This window comes from Suricata suricatta, chromosome 11, assembly GCF_006229205.1.
Source record: "Suricata suricatta isolate VVHF042 chromosome 11, meerkat_22Aug2017_6uvM2_HiC, whole genome shotgun sequence".
Taxonomy (NCBI): domain Eukaryota; kingdom Metazoa; phylum Chordata; class Mammalia; order Carnivora; family Herpestidae; genus Suricata; species Suricata suricatta.
Genome location: NC_043710.1, coordinates 88,906,125 through 88,926,772, shown reverse-complemented (window position 1 = coordinate 88,926,772; position 20,648 = coordinate 88,906,125). Strand labels below are relative to the sequence as shown.

Here is a 20,648-nt window from a genome sequence, read left to right as displayed (position 1 = left end):
ACCAAGCAGGTAAGGAGGGAGTGATCCTCTCTCTCTGTCCTGGTTAGCTGTCTAAACAATGATCGTTTTGCACCAAGAGTCCCTGGCTCAGAAAGGTTTCCCACTCAGCACTGTGGGAAGAGAGCTGTAGTCCTGCCCTGCTCCTGCACCAGACCGACTCGAGTTTACCTTTGACCCACATTGGCTCTCACTCCCAGCCAATCATACACATCTATAAAAAACGTTTTCTTTTATTGGCAGGTGAAGTCTGGAGCAGGATTCTGAGGCTTTCTGTCCTCCATGCCGCTCACCAGAAAAGGGACTGTGAACTGTAAGTAACTTTGATTGGTGTTTCCAGGCTGACTCGATAAGGTTATGGGTTAAAGACCGGCCCTGAACTTCATCTTTAACAGTCATGCAATTGTGCAAGAGAAATCCTCAACAATGAGCTCGTCAGAACGTAAAATACAGTGGACTTCTAATTAGATTAGGTCTGAATGTGACAAAGAAGCCCTGTAATATGACATCCTATTTAATTAGACTTTATTGATTGTGCATTAAGGTGGACCCGATGTGTTATGTGTGTCATGACTGTGTTGGAGAGGGAAACTCTTGAGTTTGCAAGGCCAACCCAGACCCCGGCCACCATCATCCGTGGGCTAAGCTGGCGAGGCAGTGAGAGCCCCCACTTGCTTTGACACCTGGTTGATGTCTAGGGAGGCGTGGGGGAGGGGAAGGGAGACGCAGCTGGCGGCAGTGATAGCACCGCTTATGCTTGCGGGTTCATTTTGGCTCTCCCACTTGGCCAAAGTCTACCTGCCTGCAGGACCCAGCCTCAGTCCAGGCTGCTCCACAAACCTTCCTTTAGTCAGTCCAGCTAGAAGTGATTTCTCCCTCTCCTGAAGCTCTGCTGCGCTCACATGCCAACCTCCCCTCTGACCTGCGTCTCCCTGCGCGCCCCTCAGCGACTCTGTAAGCTTCTGGAGGGGCAGCCTGGGATGCCTGTGTCTCCGTGTCCCCATTGCACCCTCAACCTGGTCTCGGCTTCTGCAGTTCTCAGCCGGAAGGCTGGGATGCCCCGGGCTCTGCCGCTTCCCCACCCTGCTCCTGGGGCTACCGGAGGCTGGGCTGCTGCCGGGCCTTTGATAGTACATTGGCTTCCAACCAGTCCATGGAATTATAAATGATTAACCGTTATCAGCACACATCTTCACCTCTGTGTAAAAATAGATTGACTGTAATGAGTATTTGAATAAATCATAAGAATGGCCGCCTTGCGATCGTCTAACATCCTGCCGATGGCTGCCCGGTGAGTGAGCAGGGCGCCGGCCCTCCCGCCTAATGGCCTGCGATTCAGTGCTGGTCGCCTCAGTGATTGACGGGCTGCGGCTCCCAGGGCACCTCCTCCACAGCCCAGGCTCTGGAGTGGTCGGATCCCCTGGCCCCGGGTTGGGGGTGTGCAGGGAAGGGTGCCTCCCTCCATCCTCTTCCGGGAAAGCCAAGTAGGAGAAGCAGCAGCCAGGGGCTAGGGGAACCAGAGAAGATAGACCTCGGTGAGACTCTTGTCTCCTCGCTCGGGAGATTAAGGGGGCCTCATAAGTCAAGTCATGTAGGAGAGAAGCAAGCTGAGCGTGAACCTTAATGAGAGCGGAGAGTGTGGGGGAAATAGGTGTGCACATTCCCTCCCTGTGTCTGAGGGCACTTACTCCCCATCGCCTCCCAGACACATCCAGGGGAAGCCCCCTGGCAGGGACAGGCTCCTGGACCTGCTCTGAGGAACAAGGAAGAGCAGGAGGAAGGAAGAGAAGGGGCAGGCTCAGAGGGACTGGGGCCAGCTGAGGAGTCTGAGTGAAGACCAGGGAAGGCTGGATTTGAGAGGGAAACAGCAGCTATTCTGTTTCATTCTGGTGGTGTTCCAGTTACTACGGCAGTGGAACAAGTCACCCCAAAACTTAGTGTCCGAACAGTGTTTTTTATGCACATATTCTGTGAGTCAGGAATTCAGACAGGGCACAATAGGGACCTGTCTCTATTCTGCTGGGGCTGGGAGCTCAGCTGAGGCAGGTGAAAAGCTGGGTGCTGGGTTCATCTGAAGGCTCATCCACTTATAATTCGGGGGGCCAATACTAGCGGTTGGCTGAGATGTTAGCCGGGCCTGCCAGCCGGGCCTATGTGACTGCTCCAGGTGGCTTGGGCTCCTTCTCAGCATGGTGGCCGGACGCCAGGAAGGGAACATCCTGAAAGGGAACAAGAGGCAGGTAAGCTCCATTATTTCCACCGTGTTCTCCTTATTGGAGCAGTCACAAAGGCCTACCTCAGATCAAAGAAGGGAACATGGACAGCCCAGCGATCATGACTCAAAGGATGAGTGTCAACAGCACATGAAGAGAGGATATAGGGATGGGACAGATGCTGTTGCAACCATCTTTGGAGAGTACAGTCTACCACGACTGGTATTTGGCAAGTCTGACAGAGGACAGCCCCATAATTTCCAAAGACAGGTTGAAGAAACCCTTCATCGTTGGTCATTAAACTGTCCCTTATGTCACAGAATGTCTGGGTTGAAAGCCCCTCCCCGCAAGAGGCCAGGCTAGGCTTTCCCCAAAGCGGGACTCCCCAAGGATATCCTGGAGTTCAGAGTTCCTGCAGTTGGGGGAAGCTTCCACATTAGTGTCCATTTCTGCAAAAGTTGTCCAGTTTGCAACTCACAGCTTGAGGTGCCCAGTCTGGTGGGACACTTAGAGCTGTGACCAAGGATCCCTCAAGCCTAGAGCCCTCATTCCCATCCAAGGCTCCCCACACCCCCAACTCCATGACCTTCCAAGCTTGGGGAGGTTTCAGCCAAAGATCAGGACTTAAGAGGCTACTGGGGCTCTGCAGGGGATTGGGGAAATCTGGGCAGCCTTTTCCTAACTGACCGCCATGTTCTCTTTTTTCCTGTCCTTCTGCCACACACTGTAACCTGTGCCATGAAGGGACCAGTCTCCTTTATCGTTGTCATTTTACTGACACAGATGCAGCTGAATTTTGGGATAGAATCTGAGTGCCTGGATGCCTTGTTGTGACTTAGAAGGATAGAAACAAACCTCAGGCAACAAAAGAGTGGAAACAGAACCAATTCATTTCCCCAAAGGGCTAGGACCTGAGAATGGCTAATGCCGAAAGGGAGGGAGCAGGGAAGAGAGGGATAAGGGAGCTTGCTTTTGATAAAAAGGTGCTAGAGTTGGGAAATGTAGGTCAGGAAACTAAAGTTTAATTTGGACCAATGAAGGAAATGATAAAAACGTAAAGATCATTTGTATTTTCGAGGCTTTAACTGGGATGGAGGTTGGGGGATGGTGGAATTGGATCTGAAGCCCAGAAATGAGTTTAGATCCCAACTTAGCACCTTTGTAATCCAGGTGTATCTGCTTGGGCTTCAGAGCCCTCATGTCCAGAATGGAGATGGGATTGTGTACCCTTCCCAGGTCTGCTGTGAGGACTGGAGGGAAGCCAGCACGCGAAAGTATAAAGCCATGCTTGGCACACAATAGCTACTCAAAAAACGGTTCAGTCATTCATCCACCCAGTAAATAAATAAAAAGTGGAGTTGGAAAGATTGTTCCTCTCCATTGCTCCTGACAGGGATGGTCAAGAATCATTCCTTTAACTGTATCCTCCATAAAAGTTCACTCATAAACTATTGATATTTTAATAATACACATTAGCATCTTGCCCTTTGACAAATGAATATTGAATGAGCAATAAAGAGGCAAGAGTTACCAGGTTTAGGGCTGGCTGCGGGGAACCTGGATCTTACGTAGTTGTCAGAGGGAATGCCTCTTTCCAGGCACCTTGTGAGTCACCTCTATCCCCAGTGACCCCTAGGAAACAGCTTTTTAAAGAGCGTCCAGATTCCAGCTCAGCCTAGCGTGAGCAGGATTTCTCCTACCATTTCTCTCACTTGGCTGGAGGGGACTTGGGAGAAGAGAGAAAAAGTCATTAAAGAGCTGCTAAAGGCATGGATGTTTTGCCCATGTGCAAAACACCTTAGATCTCCCCATTGCCTCTGCTAATGGTGCAGACTTCTTCCTGATACGCAGCCTCCCACTCCACAAATTGAAAGTCCAAAGACAGACAGTATGCCCACCCCAAATCAGGTGATGAGCTTAAGAAATGCAGCTGGGACACAGGGGTGCCAGAGTACCTGGTGTGGGGTACTCTGGCTTTCAGCCATTCACCGCTGACAAAATCCAAAGGCAGGGAGAAGAGCGGTGGTGAGATAAGAAAGGAATTTATTTCAGTGAGGCCAACACCAGAAGACAGTGGCCCAGCATCCCTAAGACGGGCTCCAAAGTGCTGAAAATAAGAACGTAAGGAAAATGTGGGACAAAAGTTGGTGGGTACACGCAGGTGGGCGGTAAAGGTCAGGTCCATCACTGTCTTGGGGTCAATCACAGGGGTCTTGCTGGCGTCAGGGCAGTTGTTCTTGCTTGAGGGAGGAGTTTCTGCTCCCATCACGGGATGCTTTGCACACAGGGTCCTTTGAGTTAAAAGATAAGCTGGAAAGAACTTAATCAGGAAGTGCAGACTGAGGCTGCAATGGAGGGAGCTGAAGTCCTCTTTCAGAAATAACTCAGACTAGTTATACCCACCTCTTGCCCTTTCTCCTCCAAATCTCTCTCTCTCTCTTTTTTTTTTTAAACATTTACTTATTGTCAAGACACACAGCGACAGAGAGAGAGCAGTGGAGGGCAGAGAGAGACACACACACAGAATCCGAAAAGGCTCCAGGCTCTGAGCTATCAGCACAGAACCTGACGTGGGGCTTGAACCCAAGGGGCTTGAATCCATGAACCATGAGATCATGACCTGAGCAAAGTAGGACGCTAAACTGACTGAGCCACCCAGGCACCCCCTCCTCCAAATCTTGATTGGGGCAGTTACAAAGGCCTATGGTCGGGGTGCGTGTTAAGGTTTATAAGACAGAATTCCCTGCCCCTTGCAGCTCCTGTGCCCAGCTCCACGGCCTCCCGTTTCTCGTGGCCTCCATCTGGGCTGGAAGTCCTTGAGTGTGCAGAGAACAGTGACAGGGGCTCTTCTTTGGTCCAGCTTAATTGGTGTGATTTAATGGTGTTTCTGGCGGATTCAGATTTATACGGCTTTCTGAGCTGCAAATCTGCTTTCTAAATGTAGAATTTTTGTGCAGTGGTAAAAAATAATGGCTGTTCTGTGATTCCTGCCTCCCAAGCTAGGAGATTGCAATTTACATTATGCAAATAGACATTATGCAATCAAGGCACTTTAGCAGGAATCTGGCTGCAGAGCGCCACTGATGAGATGCCGAGGTCTGCAGCCCCAACTGGAGGGGCTCCGCAAGAGCAGAGCTGAAGTGGGGAGCGGGTGGGGCTGGCGGGGAGGAGGCAGAGTCTGTTCCGATGGCCCAAGGAGGCAAAGTGGGGCCTGCCCAGAGATGAATGCATCCAGGGAGCTGCCAAAGCGACTCTCTCAATTAATGGCTTTGTTTAATCATACCCCCTGTCCAGAGGAGTATTGTCTTACGGATAATTTCGTTTGCCTAACGAGATTTTGCTAATTAAATCTCCTTTCAGTTGGTGTGACTATGCCTGCAGGAGAGGGGGCTATTTGGAGGCTTCTCCATAAACCTTTCTGGAGAGGAGCTGAATAGGAGGGGAGGGAAGAGAGGGAGGGGAAAGAAGAGGAAGAAGGGGAGAGAGAAACTTGCCTACTGTGAGCAGGACTGGAGAAGCTTTGAGGGTTCGGGAACCACCTTGTGAGGTGGCTGCCACCGCCCAGCAGGCCTTTCTGTCCAGTTCACTAGAAATGCAGACTCATAAATCTTGGTTCAGCCTAAAGGATTTCCCCCTTTCCTTCTTCCTCTCTGGCTCCTGTCACCTCCACTTTCTCCCTTGTCAAGTTCTTCTCAAATCCCTGGGAGATTCTGAAGGATTTCCAAGCACTGCTCCCAGCAGCGCTGGGCTGGCCGTGGTGACAGTGGCCATGGTGGAGAGATGGTGGCCATGTGGGAACTCTCCCCTTGCTCTTGCTGTTAGCCAGCCAGTCTGGCTCTTCAGAGAGGAGAAACTGCTCCCAAATTGGCCATTTCTCCAGGGATAATTGTGTGAATCAAAGAGGAGAATACCTCATCAAATTCATTTATCATCAGCGTCGGCCAAGGACAGCTTCCTATACATGGAGGAGCCTAGTGCTCTGCCCAAATTGTGGGAGCCTAATTAATACTGTTGTATCGGACCAGTCATGCCTGTGCCCCACAATCCCCAGGGGTGCTTTGCTGACTATAGCCTACTTGGTCTGATTTACCATGGGCTTCACAGCTCAACCCTGTCTATTCTTCCAGTTTCACCTCCTACCCCCCATGCTGTTCCTTCCTCCTAGTACACCTAGTTGCTCAGTTCCCCCCAGTTATTCTGTATAACTTCATACCTTTGCACTTGCCATTTCCTCTCTCTGGAATCTCCTTGATCTGGTAACCCCTGTTCCTCTTAAAATACCCAGCTCACATATCTCTTCTATGACTACCTCCTTACAGAGCCTCCCCAGCTTTTGTGAAACAGTTGCTGCACTCCTTCTTTTCCTCTATATCATTATAGGACCTTAAAATATAGTTACTTGTCTGTCTATCCAAGTTAAGGACTGAATCTTATTCTTCTATTCCTAGTACCTAGAATAAGGCCTGACCATAACAAGCACCCTACAAGGTTGGCTGAGTGAAAAAAGGAATAAATGCACCTAGGAGAAGAGGGTGGGGTGATGGAGAGGTATTCCCTGGTAACATCTTGAAGCCCCAGGATGGACAATGGTGGTGGGAGGTCAGGAGACTGATGTCTGTTGAGACTCTGCAGAGATGCCTGTCCATTACCTTTCCTTCCTGGGTGGGAAGGCACTACCTCTGGGGCCCAGCTCATACACTACATGTTTCAGCACCGCCTGTCACACATTCTCACGTAGATCCTGTGAGGTGGGTATTGGTTTTGCTGAGGGAACTGAGGCTCATTTATCCACATCAGAAAGCAAAGCAGTGTTTAGCTGTCATTGGGCCCACTGGCAGGGCCCCAACAGGACCTACCTCTAGGCAGGTGAAAGCTCCTATGCTTTCTGGTGTCCCTCCCCATCCCATCCCATCCATCCATCCACTCATCCATTTATCCATTTATCCATCCATCCATCCATCCACCCATCCATTTATCCATCCATTCATCCACCCATCCATTTATCCATCTATCCATCCACCCATCCATCCACCCATCCATTTATCCATCCATCCATCTATCCATTTATCCATCCATCCATCCATCCATCCATCCATCCATCCATCCATCCACCCATCCATTTATCCATCCATCCATCCATCCATTTATCCATCCATCCATCCATCCATCCATTTATCCATCCATCCATCCATCCATCCATCCACTTATCCATCCATCCACCCATCCATTTATCCATCCATTCATCCACCCATCCATTTATCCATTCTTCTATCCATCCATCCATCCATCCATCCATCCATCCATCCATCCATCCATTTATCCATCCACCCATCCTAGAAGTGTATCACACCTTGGCTGCCCATAACACCAGGGCTCACACAGAGCTGGAACACCTGTGTGTCTGTGTGTGTGTGCTATAGGGTGGGGAGAAACTCAGGCCCCACAGGGTGGCCTCTGGATGCTGGATCTGGACTGTTGCCCAACTAGTGATGGGGATGTCAGGTGTGGAGGAGTCTGCATTCCGTGCTGGGGAGCGTGGAGACAGCCCAGGAGAAATGGCTCCCATTTTCATGTGTGATAAGGAATGTGAATGTCACATGTGCATGTGCAGGCTGAAGGGTGTGTGCTTATGAGTGAGTGAGGCAGTGTTTGTAGAGACTGGTTTTGTGTTTTTCTTGGTTCTTGAGTTTCGGTGCTTTGCTTTTGCCCTGGTGCTTTCCTATTGGTCCAGATATACCTGTCAGTGTGCTTCTCTGCAGCTAGGTTTTTTTTCATCTAACTATGCTCACCATGCTGTCGATGCTCTGAGTCTGAAGTATTTCTTGGTACATAATAGGTCTTCAACCAGTGCTCTGGGATGCACTGAATGGTTGAATGACTGAATGATTGAATGAGTACACAATCATGCACTTCCGTGTTAGTCAGATCTGACTTTGAGCCCTAGTACTGTTATTTATGTTACTGAGACCTTGGGATCAATTTTCTCATCAAGAAAGCAAGAATATGGAAACTACCTATTCTATCTTTCTCAAAGGTCTGTTGGTAGAGGATTGTAGGTCTGTGAAAGTGGCTTATAAACTATGGAGTACTATGCGCGTCTAAGAGGTTATTATTATAATGGTTATTACACTTGAAGTGATCATTGTGTCTGAAAATTAGGGACTCTGTTTTCAGGAATATAAAATCATTCTGGCCTGATCTGATCTCTGAGATTTACAGAGCAATCATTATCTGAACTGATTCCAGGTTTGCCCAACTGTGGGGACTCTCAAGGGGTTGGGGTGGGAAGCAGGGGTTGGTGAAAATGGTCCATCTTCACTATGTGCCACCCATCTCCCAAGTGGACCCACACGAAGGTCTCTCCTGAGCCTCTGAAATTGCCTAGACTTCTATGCCTTATTATCTTTGCAAATGCTGTTCTCTCTGCCAGGAATGCTTGTCCCCTTACCTCCACTCTCTTCCAATCATCTCATGCCCCCAAGTTGCTGCACTGTCCCTGGTGTTCCAGGTTACCAAGTCTGCCTTCCTGAAGGCAGTTATCACAGTGTCCCTGGGACTGTTAATGTCTGCCTTCCTGGCCTCAGCACACACTTACAGGGCAGAGGAGGGCTCCTTCCCTGCAGCCCCAGGACTAAGGGGATGGCTGGCTGGATGGTGCAAGGTGAAGGGAAGGGTTGGGGCTTGGTAGATGCACAGGATTTGAGCTTTTTTTTTTTTTTTTAATTTTTAGAGGGAGGGAGAGTGTAAGCAGAAGAGACAGGCAGAGGAGAGAGAGAGGAGAATTTTACCCAGGCTTCATGTTCAGTGTAGAGCCTGATGCAGGGCTTGATCCCATGACCCTGGGATCATGACCTGAGCCTAAATCAAGAGTCAGACACTTAATCCGACTGAGCTGCCCTGGGCTTTTGGAGCCCCAAGTCTGTAGGGGAAGGCGAGGAAGAAGCATCAGAGAAATTAGCACTGCCTTACAAATAACCCCCAAATTTCCAAGAGATAGTTTCCACTCACTTTCAAGTCCCGAATGTCAAACAGGCCAGTGTCCCATGGGGTTGCTGGGCCTGGGGACCTCAGTCCTGTTCAGGTGTGTGCCTGGCCCTCAGCCAGGTGGGTAGTGAGGCGTCCAGGTTGGAGCTGAGTCCTCGGGACAGAAAGGCACCTGCCTGTTGCTGACCCCTACAGGTGAGCAGTTACCCACATGGGAAGGCAGGTGCTGCCTATCTCCTTCCTCAACCCTTCCAGATTCTTTCTCTTGGTGGAGTCAGCCCCAGCTGGTGGAAAATCTGTTGGAAGCCCTCCTAGGAACTGGCTCCCTTGCCTTTCTCCCTGTGTTTGGAGGAGTCTGGTCTCCACCCTGCTCTGGGCCTCGCCCCCGCACTCTCCCACTCTCAGCCACTCTCCTGGAGCCCCAGGCAGCCTCAGCCAAGTGCCGGGGGGCTGGGAGCTTTTTCATTACTGAATGCACTGAACCTATTTGTGAGTGTTTTGCAAAGTGTTTAATCCAAGGTGTTCCCTCAATTAAATTAGTGCAAACATCTGTGTCCCACATCCACCCCCATTTGCATTCTGTGCCATTTATTACAGCGGGAAATTGGAATGCACCTTAGGAATACTTAGGACTGAATTAGGCTAGGTTGGGGTGGGCGTCTGGAGGTGGATATCTGAGGGTGCCTGGGAGCTTGGTCCACAGGGTGGATCCTTCTCTAGGCTGGGGCTTACAGGCAGAGGAGCCCTTTCTGGTGCAGGAGACCACACGGACTAAAGCATCAAAGGGCTCAAGACCACTGGTCTTGTGGGGGAGGTTGAGTGAGTTTAATTAATGCCCCTGATCCCCACCTGGGCCCAAGTACCTGTGGAGGCAGGAGGAGTTCACTGCTGTTGTTTTATAACTTTAAACCCAATTTAAAAAAAAAGTGTATCACATTCAAGTGACCCACCTGGGTCTCTCCCTGGGGGAGCCTTTTCCTGCTGGAAGGGTTTTTTTGTTTTGTTTTGTTTTGTTTTTTTATCATGAAACTGCTCAGCCTTGGTGACTGGCTGAGTGTGGGTGGCAGCTCTCTTCTCTATGCTGTGTGATTCCCACGACTGTCAAGTACTTTGGGAGTCCTACTGTTCTAACTAATGTCGGGGGCATTGAAGAAGAATAGTTTCCGCTGTGTGACAGGCGCTGCATCGTGCTTCTCACGCACTATCTGTTGTAACCCTCCCACCAACCCTCAGAGACAAGTCCTCTGATAACAGAACAAATCAGGGAGCCGGGCATGATCAGAGAGGTAACGTGACACACGGCTGTCCCACAGCTAGAAAGGGGAGCAGTGAACTCACGTCTGCGTGACTCTCAAGACCATGTTTCCTGTCGTACTCAGACATCTCTCTCAGACGAAGCAGCTGGGATTGGCTTTGAATCAGGGACCTTGTCACCTTCTCAGGTCTGGCAGCCAGCACACCCTGGCCAGGCTGTACAGAACACTGGTTTTCCCCACCTACCCCAGGTTTCTAGCCCTCCCTTATGGGATGGCATCTCTTGTGGCTCCCGGGGGCCTGTGATGGGTTGCTCAGCCTGTAGGTGACTCACCTGAAGCAAGACTTTTGTGGGGGTGGGGCAGGGAGCAAAAGGGGAAGCCTCAGGAGTGAGGAAGAGGCTCACGGGATGCTTCGGGACCTTAGAGACAAGGGTGTTTCTTAGTTACTGAGTGGGGAAACTGAGGCTCAAAAGGAGCTGACAACTTACCTCAGGCCATGAGGGTTTGGTGGTAGAGGCTGGAATGGAACCCTGGGATCCAAGCTCCTGGGAGGGGTACTATGTCAGGGCCTAGAGAGCTCCCGGGGATTTCGTAGGACAGAACCTGGCTTTCTGGATATGCAATGTAGGTCATGGCTGGAGCAAGGGACCAGGGTGAGAAGGGGATGGGAGGCTGCTGTGGCTATAGCCCTTAAAAGAGAATCTTCCAGGTCCTAGAGGGTTGCTGGCCATCTACAACCTGGGGCAGCTTCTCACCCAACTTGTAGGGATTCACCTGGGGACATCCAGGGGCCAGCAGGACCCACGCTGAAGACCACCAGCTGGTGTCCTCTCTGTCTTCCCTTTGCCTTACCCGCTCTGTGGTCGGGAAGCATCTGGAAGAATAGGGTCCAACTGATTTGAGCCTCCACTTCCTCTGCCACCCATGTTTTACTCAGTTTCCCCATCTGTTAGAGAGTAATAAAAACCCCATCTTACAGCATCATTGGGATAACTGCAGGAAATCATAGGCATGCTCGACCCTGCTTCAGAACTTAGAACATGATTGCTAGTTTTCCTTTCTTTTCCATGGCTTCTGTCTCCTTTCCCCTCTGAGACCCTGAGCCTGCTCCTGGATGTGGAGGGGGGCGGGCTGGGGGTGGGGGCTCTGTCAAGATGATGACAGGCAGCCTCTGTCCCAGCCCTTCCTCCTCCCTTTTTACTTCCCTCCCTTGCTCATCAAAAGACTTTAATAAATGCATCTCAGCATGTGGTCCTGCCTGGGGCTTTATAAGAATGAATTGCTTATCTCAGCCCTTACTCCCTAAAGATGACAATTTACCATCTACATACATTTATTAAGCACCTACTGTGTGTGGTACCCAGCTCTAGGCACAGCAGGGTCAGCCCAAGAATGATCCCAGGGCTTCTCCTCGCCTCCCAGGGCCCCAGCAGTTCCTGCTCTTGTTGGATTGGCTGGATCCTGTGACCATCTGCCTCTACCAGCAGGATTCGGAGTTTCTGTGCTCTCTTGTGCTTCTCGGCTTCTACACACGAGATTCTCTTTGCATAAAATGCTCTCTGTCTCCCTTGCTTACCTGGTTCGAGTACAGTTTCTTGGTGATCAGTATGTCTGTGACCACATTCCAGCTAGGTCTTATCATTCTTAAGCTCCTGGTGCACATGGGGCACCTTTCTGTGACTACTTAATCACACCATACTTTAGTTACAGAGATGCCTTACTTTATAGAGATGCTGCACTCTCCAGGGGCTAAGAGTCCAAAGTGTGGCATCCCAGGGCTAGCGTGGGCCTCGGGAGTCCTGTTCCACCTCACCTGTAGGCAGCTCGTGCTCAGTTCATCCCTCACAGAAGAGAATGCCCACCGCTAGAGTGGCTTTCTCTCCCACTAGCCTTTGGCACTCAATAAATGCTTGTTCTGTTGGACGAACCACTAGCATGTTTGAAGGGAGGCTGGCATGGCAGCAGCCCTCATGATCTAGTTTCCAGAGCAGGCTCCTGTCTCTTTTATTTGCAATTCTGGTAAGCATTCTCTTTCCCACCTGGCCTTGGGATATGAGATCTCCATATGGAACTGAGGAGAGGCAAGGAAGAAGGACCCCTTTAATTCATTGCCCCTGTGAATTTGTCACAGACATTTCCTTTTCCGGAAAAGTCTGTCTTCTCTTTCCACATGGCCAAACCCAGGCCGTCTTCCCGGGTCCCGTGCCGCCTCTCCCACAAGTCTTAGATCCTTGGCCCGCATCTCCTGACACTGATCAGTGTCTGCTTGCATCCCAAGTATTTCTGCATCTGTCCTTCTCCATGAATGTGGGTCAGTACAGGGTTCATGGCTGGTACTCTGTAGCCCACATTCCACCTGGCATGGTGCCTGGCACATTCTGAATTTATAATAAGTGTTTGCCAAATGAATGACTACTCCTGGTTCCTCTCAGCTGGGGGTGTTGGGGTTCTTCCCCCATCCTTTGCTTTGACTTTTCTGTCCCCAGGTTCTAAGAGACCCAGAGGCACATTTGTCACCAGTTAGTAGAAACTGGATGCGATGGCCAGCAAGAGGAAAGCAGGTGTTAAATTCTGCCTGGTTTACTGAGCAGACTGGAATTACTTCTCTATGGCAGGCCTGTCGAGGCCCAGGACACTGATATTCCACACGTAAAGTCTCCAAAACAGAATAGGCAAAATAGCCATCGGAATAAGAGAATAAAGTACTGCAACTTTTTTTATTGGTATTTTTTAGCCCATCCTGTTTTGATTTTCATATTTGAATGTATTCCATAAGCATGTCGTATATTGGTGGAGCAGTAGGTCTAATACACACACACACACACACACACACACACACACACACACATTTTGATATATATCCGTACTGAAGTTGTATTAAAAGTTTTTACAGATGGGGGGGCCTCAGTGTCTCAGTCAGTTAAGCGTCCGACTTCAGCTCAGGTCATGATCTCATGGTTCAGAGTGTTGAGCCCCACGTCGAGCCCTGAGCTGACAGCACAGGGCCTGCTTCGGATTCCAGTCTCTCTCTCTCTCTCTCTCTCTCTGCCCCTCCCCCCTCAAAAATAAATAAACATTCAAAAACATTTTTACCCATAAACATGTAAACTCGTTTAAGGACTATGACCTGTGCCACTGTCCCACTGTCTAGGAGGTGAGACTAATACATATTTGCTAATGTCCCTGACAAATGTCCCACTCCCTAGCCTGGCCTCACGTTTGCAGCTTGAATCTCACTAGATGGCAAATTCCTTAGGGAAAGTAACTTGGGGATCCTATTCCCCTATGGATGTCTAGGGCCCGGCACATCACAGACATATTGTAGACTTTCAGTAAATTAAATGCAGCTTGAATTATATTTATTTGAATTGATTGAGACTATGGGAGAATCTTTCAAAGTTTTAAATTCTGATTTCAATTTAATGCTCAGCGGTCTACTCCCAGCAGCACATTGAACGTATTTACTAGAGACCCATGATACTACAAGAGAATAAGTATGTGCCTACTGTGTACCAGGGCCTGAGCTAGGTACCAGGTGACCGATCTGAGGACCCTGACTTCAAGTTACTTATGTTTCTTTTTTCAGAAACAGCCAAATAAGAAGTCATAATGTAAATCGGCACTTCCCTGTTCGCTGGGGTTATTTTGAAACAAATCCCAGGCCTCGTACCATTTCCTCTGCAAATGCCCCAGAGAGTGCTCTCAGCCTTTGAGGAAGAAATGGAGCTATCAGCAAATACAGTAGTGTTCCAGGAGTTGTGCTGGACCCAACGGCCAGGACCGGTGCCCAGCGGGCAGGATGTGGCCACTGACCCCCGGGGCCAAGCAGCATGGGGTCAGGAATGATTTTTATATAAAGGATGCTTAGCCTGACTCTCTAAGCTTGACTTCTAGGCTCCCGTGTTGAAATTTCAGAACCAGAGAGGGGGGCCTATCAAATAAGGAATGAACCTGAGAGGAAGACACACCTATAGAGGGAGACAGCCTTCACGGAAGACAGGCAGAACGCTTAGGGATCTTATAGTTTGCCTCCCTGGAGTTACAATGAGAAAAGCGAGGCCCAGAAAGCAGAGACAGAACCAGGGATTGGCATCAACTGAGTCCAGGCTCAAGTCGTGCTCCCCCTTGGCCTCCCTCGCCCTCCTCTCCCCCGTAGAGGACCCGGCCCCACTGGGCTGGGCCTGCCTTATCCACACACACGGGTTTCTGTGGCCGGGAGCAGCACCCTGACGGCTCTGGGCCGCGGGCACCCCTCTGCCCTCCAGCAGCTTCCGGAGGGGCCAGCGGCCCTCAGCCCGGAATCATCTAGGGCTGCATGTGACTTCCTTTCTTCCTGTACAAGTTGAGCACTTGCCACCCTGCTGTCTGTTTTTCCTTGCTAAGGTTCAGTTCTAATTATGTTGATTTTCTTCATCCCACCCCCTCCTGGAAGCTTATTAGGTTGAATATTTTTATTTATTATCATTTCGCCCAACTCCTGCCAGCATTTCCAATTACTCTCCCTGCTTCCTTGTAATTGTCTTTCTGTAATGGCTTTGAAACAATTGCGCTAAATGAGGTGTCTCCTGGAAGATGAGAGTCTCACTTCATTAAAGGCTAATGTATTCTCAGCTCCAGCTCTGTGGGGCTAGCTTGGAAGGAAGACATTTAAACAGCTTCTTTTATTTTATAGGGAGCAACTTTCCAGCGACGAAGATGTCTGTGGGGTATATGTGTATGTGTGTGCGTTGCCTGATTTTAATTTAAAGGAAGTTTATGAAACAGCGTAAGTCTCCTTATTGGTGAAACTCTGTTCTCAGATAGCCGAGATTTACGCAGCTGGGGTGCACGCTCCCGGATGGGAAGGGGCAGCTCATTCAGACGTCCTCCCTGCCTTTCTGCGAGGGCCCCTCCCTGCTTCTCGTGCTCCTCGCCTGCTGGGTCAGCCCCCCCCCCCCCCCCCCGCCAGCCCTTCATGCCTCCATCCTGTATCTCTGCCTCCCGAGTTACATGCTCAGCTTCCTTGGTGGGGATGACCTCCTGTTATGTTATTTTTTCCAACTTATGTGTATTAAGTCATTCATTCATTCATTCATTTGTTTGTTGTTTATTCATTTATTTCTTCATTTCTTCTTCATTGAACTAATGGTTATTGCCCGCTATATTCAGGGAGTATTCGGAATAGTCTTTTGGAACTTAGTGCACAGCGCAAGAATAGAGACTATGACAGGTAAGCAGGTACGTGGAGTTCGCTGTGTTAAGTGCTGTGATCAGGCAGGGGCAGACCACTCTGAGAGCCCCAAGGAGGGCACCTAATAAAATCTTGTGGGGTCAAGGAAGGTTCCTCGAGGGAGGAGGGTGTCTGTGTTGGTACCTGAAGGATGAGGAGTTAGCCAAGAATCAAGGGAGTGGCTGGAGATTCTAGGGAGGGCTTTACTGGGTGGGAGAAATGCAGGCTTTCCCATCTGACAGGAGCACTGTGTGGGTCAGAGGCTGCCGTGAGAGGTGGGGCTGGAGACCACGGGAGGCCTTGAGTGCCAGGCTACCGAGGGATCTGTGGTACTCGGGAGAGGTTTTTTTTTTTTTAATACATGTTTTTGTTTGTTCATCTGTTTTTTCTTTTTTTTCTTTTATAGTTTATTGTCAAGTTGGTTTCCATATAACACCCAGTGCTCATTTCAGCAAGTGCCCTCCTCCATGCCCATCACCCTCCTTCCCCTCTCCCCCACCCTCATCAGGCCTCAGTTTATTCTCAGTATTCAAGAGTCTCTAATGATTTGCCTCCCTCTCTCCCCCCAACTATTTCCCCCCCTTTCCCCTCCCCCATGGTCCTCTGTTAAGTTTCTCCTGTTCCACTTATAAGTGAAAACATATGGTATCTGTCCTTCTCTGCCTGACTTATTTCACTTAGCATAACACCCTTGAGTTCCATCCACGTTGCTATGAATTGCCAAATTTCAGTCTTCCTCATTGCCGTGTAGTACTCCATTGTATGTATATACCACATCTTCTTGATCCATTCATCAGGTGATGGACATTTAGGCTCTTTCCATGCTTTGGCTATTGTAGAAAGGGCCGCTCTGAACATTGGGGTACATGTGCTCCTACGCATCAGCACTTCTGTGTCCTTTGGGTAAATTCCTAGCAGTGCTATTGGTGGGTCAGAGGGGACATCTATTGTTAATTTTTTGAGGAACCTCCACACTTTACCAGAATGGCTGCACCAGTTTACAATTCCACCAACAGTGGAGGATGGTGCCCATTTCTCCACATCCTCGCCAGCATCTGTAGTTTCTTGATTTGTTCATTTTAGTCACTCTGACTGTCATGAGGTAGTATCTCAGTGTGGTTTTGATTTGTATTACGCAGAAGAGTTTTTTAAGCAGGGGATGGATTTGGCCAGATCTGTGTCTTGAGAAGATCACTCCTGCTTCAGCATGTAGAACGAATTGGAGAAAGGCAGGAGAGAGAAAAAAAAAGAGCAAGGAGACCTTTCAGGAAGCTGTTGCAAGAGACGGTGATGCCACCCATGCAGGAAGTGACTGTGGACAAAGAGAATGCTGTATAAACTTGTGACGTGTTACAGGTGGAGAAAGGACAGGCTCGCAGTGGGGGTCAGGGTGAGGTCCCCTTTCCTGGGGTGGGCAGTTGGGTAAATGTGTGTGGTGGTCCTGGAATCCAGGGGGAGACACTGCACTCCATGAGAAGTCTGTGCAGTTACCCTGGATGCAGGGCCACCAGGCCCCAATCCCAGCAGATGCCAGCAGCTTCGTCACTGTCCCCAGCGACAGCAGTGGAGCCCTGCACCTTCACCAGCAGAACCTGTCGGTTGCGTGTGGGGTCAGCCCACTCCTTTAAGGGGTCCTACACAGTTGCCTCTGTAGATCCCTTTCACGTACCTGTGCGAACAGAGCTTTGAGCTAAGTGGGTCACCCATTGGCTCTGACTTCTGTCCCAGGCAATAGAACCTCGACGAGGCCTTTGAGTATTGCCCAGGCAGCTCCCATGATAAAAAGCTGCCTCTTTTAATGTGTTTTTCATTTCATCATCAAGAAAGAGTAGGAAGGCCCTTCCTGGTATGTTTGGGTTGGAAGTGAAGAATTTAATCTTTCACCATGTGGAGAATCAAGCATAGCCAGAAGTGTTTTTTGTGCCTCTAAGACATTTTTTTAGGTCCCTGGCAGCCTGCCAGCAGCAACAGTAGTGGTAATAGTAACAAAAGCAGTAATAATGATTCCTGCATTTATCAAGGCCCACTACGTCCGTCTGTCCGAGGCATTCAGTATCTCATGTACTCCCCGCAACAGCCCAATCAGGTTATTGTTGGCTCTGTTCCAAAGAGAAGGGAGTGGAGGCTGAAAGAGGTTAGGTCGGCAGGCTACCAGGGCCCCCCAGCCTGTAGTTTCCCTTTCTGAGTCTGGACAGAGCCAGTCTGGGGGTAAGCCAGCGCCAGGAGAAGTGGCTTGGTTCAGTCCTCCACATGCTGCCTTCCCTACTGCTTTTCACACCTCCTGTTATGTATTTACTTTTTTCAGTTTATATATCCCATCTCATTCATTTATTCACTCATTCACTCATTCACTCCTACATGTCCTTCAAAGACCTGTGCAAATGCCACGGACTCCTGGGCAGGGCCAGCACTTCCTTCTACCCTGCTTCCCAGAATACATACATTTCTCAATTATAGCTGTCGATTTGTAGTTCTTTCTTTACGCGTCTGTCACCTCAGCTCTACTTTGGTTTTTCCCTAGGAAGGGATCTAGGCTTACTCCTATTTATATTCTTGGTACCCAACACAGGGCTTGGCATGCAGTAGGTTTTCTTTGAATAAATAAATGCTACCGGGGATGCCAAAATGCTTAGGAGGGAGCCTGGGGTGAGAATAAAGGAGATCCCCCGTCCTCTGTCCATTACAGGAGGGATGAGATGCCTAGAGATGCTCCAGATTGAGCTTGACTTCTCAGGACGCCCCCTGGTAATAAGGGGGCAGCTGTCAGGAACAAAACTCTCGCTCTGCACTCTGGGAGACTGTGGGGCTTGAGGTAAGCACTCCTCCTCAGTGTCTAGCTGGATGTTTATTCTGATGAGGTGCTTATGTAACACCAGGCTTCCTGGGGCTCCTGGGACTGAAGAGAGCACACCCCAAGGAAACAAACAAACGGAGGCAGCAACCACTTGTGCTATTAGGCAACTGAAGTGAAAAGGTGGACGCATCTGACATCTGCAAAAATTTAGCACCAGGGCGATTGCCAAGCAGCTTTTTACAAAAAATAACGTGCCTTAAATATTCAAGTGCAAAAAGTCACCAATAGTTTTCTGTCTTCCCAAACCTCGCTCTGATTGTCTTTCTTAGGAGATTCTGCCCTCGTGCAAGGAGGCGAGGGGCCACCTTTTCAGCAGCTCTCTCCTCGGCCAGAGGAATCAGGGCTGTGGTCTGAGGGCAGTGAGGGCAGCACAGGAGGAAAACAGAGGAAGCCAGGAGTCTTGGTTGCTACACAGCTGCGTGGCTTTGGGCAAGTGGCTTACCCTTTCTGAGCCTAAGTTTCTGCATCTGTAAGATAAGGAGAACCATCAACTCTGCCCTGCCTAGCATGCAGGTTCATCTGAGTATCTGTACTGTGGATGGGATCACGATCATGATCACTTTGTGATGCTACCTCTCATCGAAGTTGGCAGACTCCTCTGCCGGCTCTCTCTTCCTCTAGCTCCAGAGTTGCGTTGGGCATTCCTGCGTCCGTTTCACTGAGGACACAGATCTAGGTGAATTCCAAGTCTAAGGTCCCCTGGGGCTTTTGGAAACAATAGACAAGGCCTCCTGAGTCCAAGGGAAATGAGAAACTGACCTGTGTGCCGCAGAACAATGGACAATCTAGGATCCTAGAACTGTGCCAGACAGAACATTATTTTGTTCACTTCATAGACATTTATTGAGGACCTACCATGTGCCAGGCATGGCTCCAGATCATGATGCTGATACACAGCCTCCGTCCTTTCAGGATTTACAGGCTAGCACGTATTTCTAGATAAGTGCCCAGTCTTCTTCATTTTATAGATGGCTGAGAAAATAAGGTCCAGAAGAGAAGTAACTATCCCGAGGTCACACAGCCAGTTAGCGGACTCAGCAGAATCAACACCCACATTGTGAAGGTGAAATGAACAAATCCATAGTGAGGACTCAGAGCTGTGCCTGGTGCCTACCCCATGAGTGCTCCATGTGTGTTCCCATTAAGTTCCCATTTCCCTTTGTCCCACAGCCCCTCATGGGCCAAGCTCCAGCCTCACTCATTCTTGAGGCCCCGTGTCTTAGATGAGACCAGGCCACCCCTGAGGTGAGATTGACAAAGAGAAGATGAGGATGACAGTGAACCTAGGCTGTTGGCCCTAGAGACCTTGCCGTGTGCCCGGCCCTTCCACTATGTTGCTGAACAACAAGAATACTCTCCCTACCCTGAAGGAATTGATATTTTAGTGAGGATGGGGGTTGGGCAATGAACCCCACATAAACTAGATATTTTCAGAATGAGATAGGGGTTGCGGACATCACATTCAAGGTGGCAGCCTACAGATTAACCAGTTGGCTTGTTGGGGGGCAGTGAAGGTAGGGGTGAGAACTGGGGGGCAGGTTCTGTTCATTTCTGGAAACTGCCCTGTCAGGGGCCAGATTTTGGTGAGTCTGCACATCTCTAACGTGTCAGAATCTTTAAAGCTCAACATTCCAAATAAATGTCTCAACACTGAGATTGCCTCTCCCTCCCAGTCCCAAGCCCCTGGGGGGAGGTAATGCATCCAGTCTAGGCCCCTCCATTTTCTGAAGTTCCCCTTGTCGGTCCATTATAACTTGGAATCCACCATCTGTGAAATGGGGGAACTTGGCCTGCCAAGGAACCGATTTCCAGAATGACAGGAGTGAAATGCAGTCCCAAGGCCACAGAATATACTTCGTTCCAGAGCAGCGGCCACTGCTGGGGGGGCCACGCCAGCACCCCCATTTCCCATGTAGAAAGAAACTACCTCTTCCTTCTCCCCAGGCCCTTCGGCAATCTGGGCACCTGTTTGCCTGATTGTTTGGTTTAGGGATTAAAGACATTGGATTTATGTGACCTTTTGTCCAGTCATCAAGGGAGGCCTTGAGTGGGTGTCCCCAAGACTGGCACCCTAGGACCCCATGACCAATGGGCAGGGACCTCCCAGACCATCTCATGATTAGGGATTAACAAGA

At 49.7% G+C, this 20,648-nt stretch overlaps 1 protein-coding gene across 4 annotated transcripts in view; it reads left to right on the top strand.

The window, feature by feature from the left end:
- Positions 1–20,648, top strand: part of PKNOX2 (PBX/knotted 1 homeobox 2) — a 265,040-nt gene that overhangs the window by 71,304 nt on the left and 173,088 nt on the right. For all 4 annotated transcript variants that reach the window (XM_029957419.1, XM_029957420.1, XM_029957413.1 and 1 more), the window contains exon 2: positions 241–310. The gene's annotated coding sequence lies outside the window, so the exon portion shown is untranslated. The remainder of the gene's footprint in view (positions 1–240; positions 311–20,648) is intronic.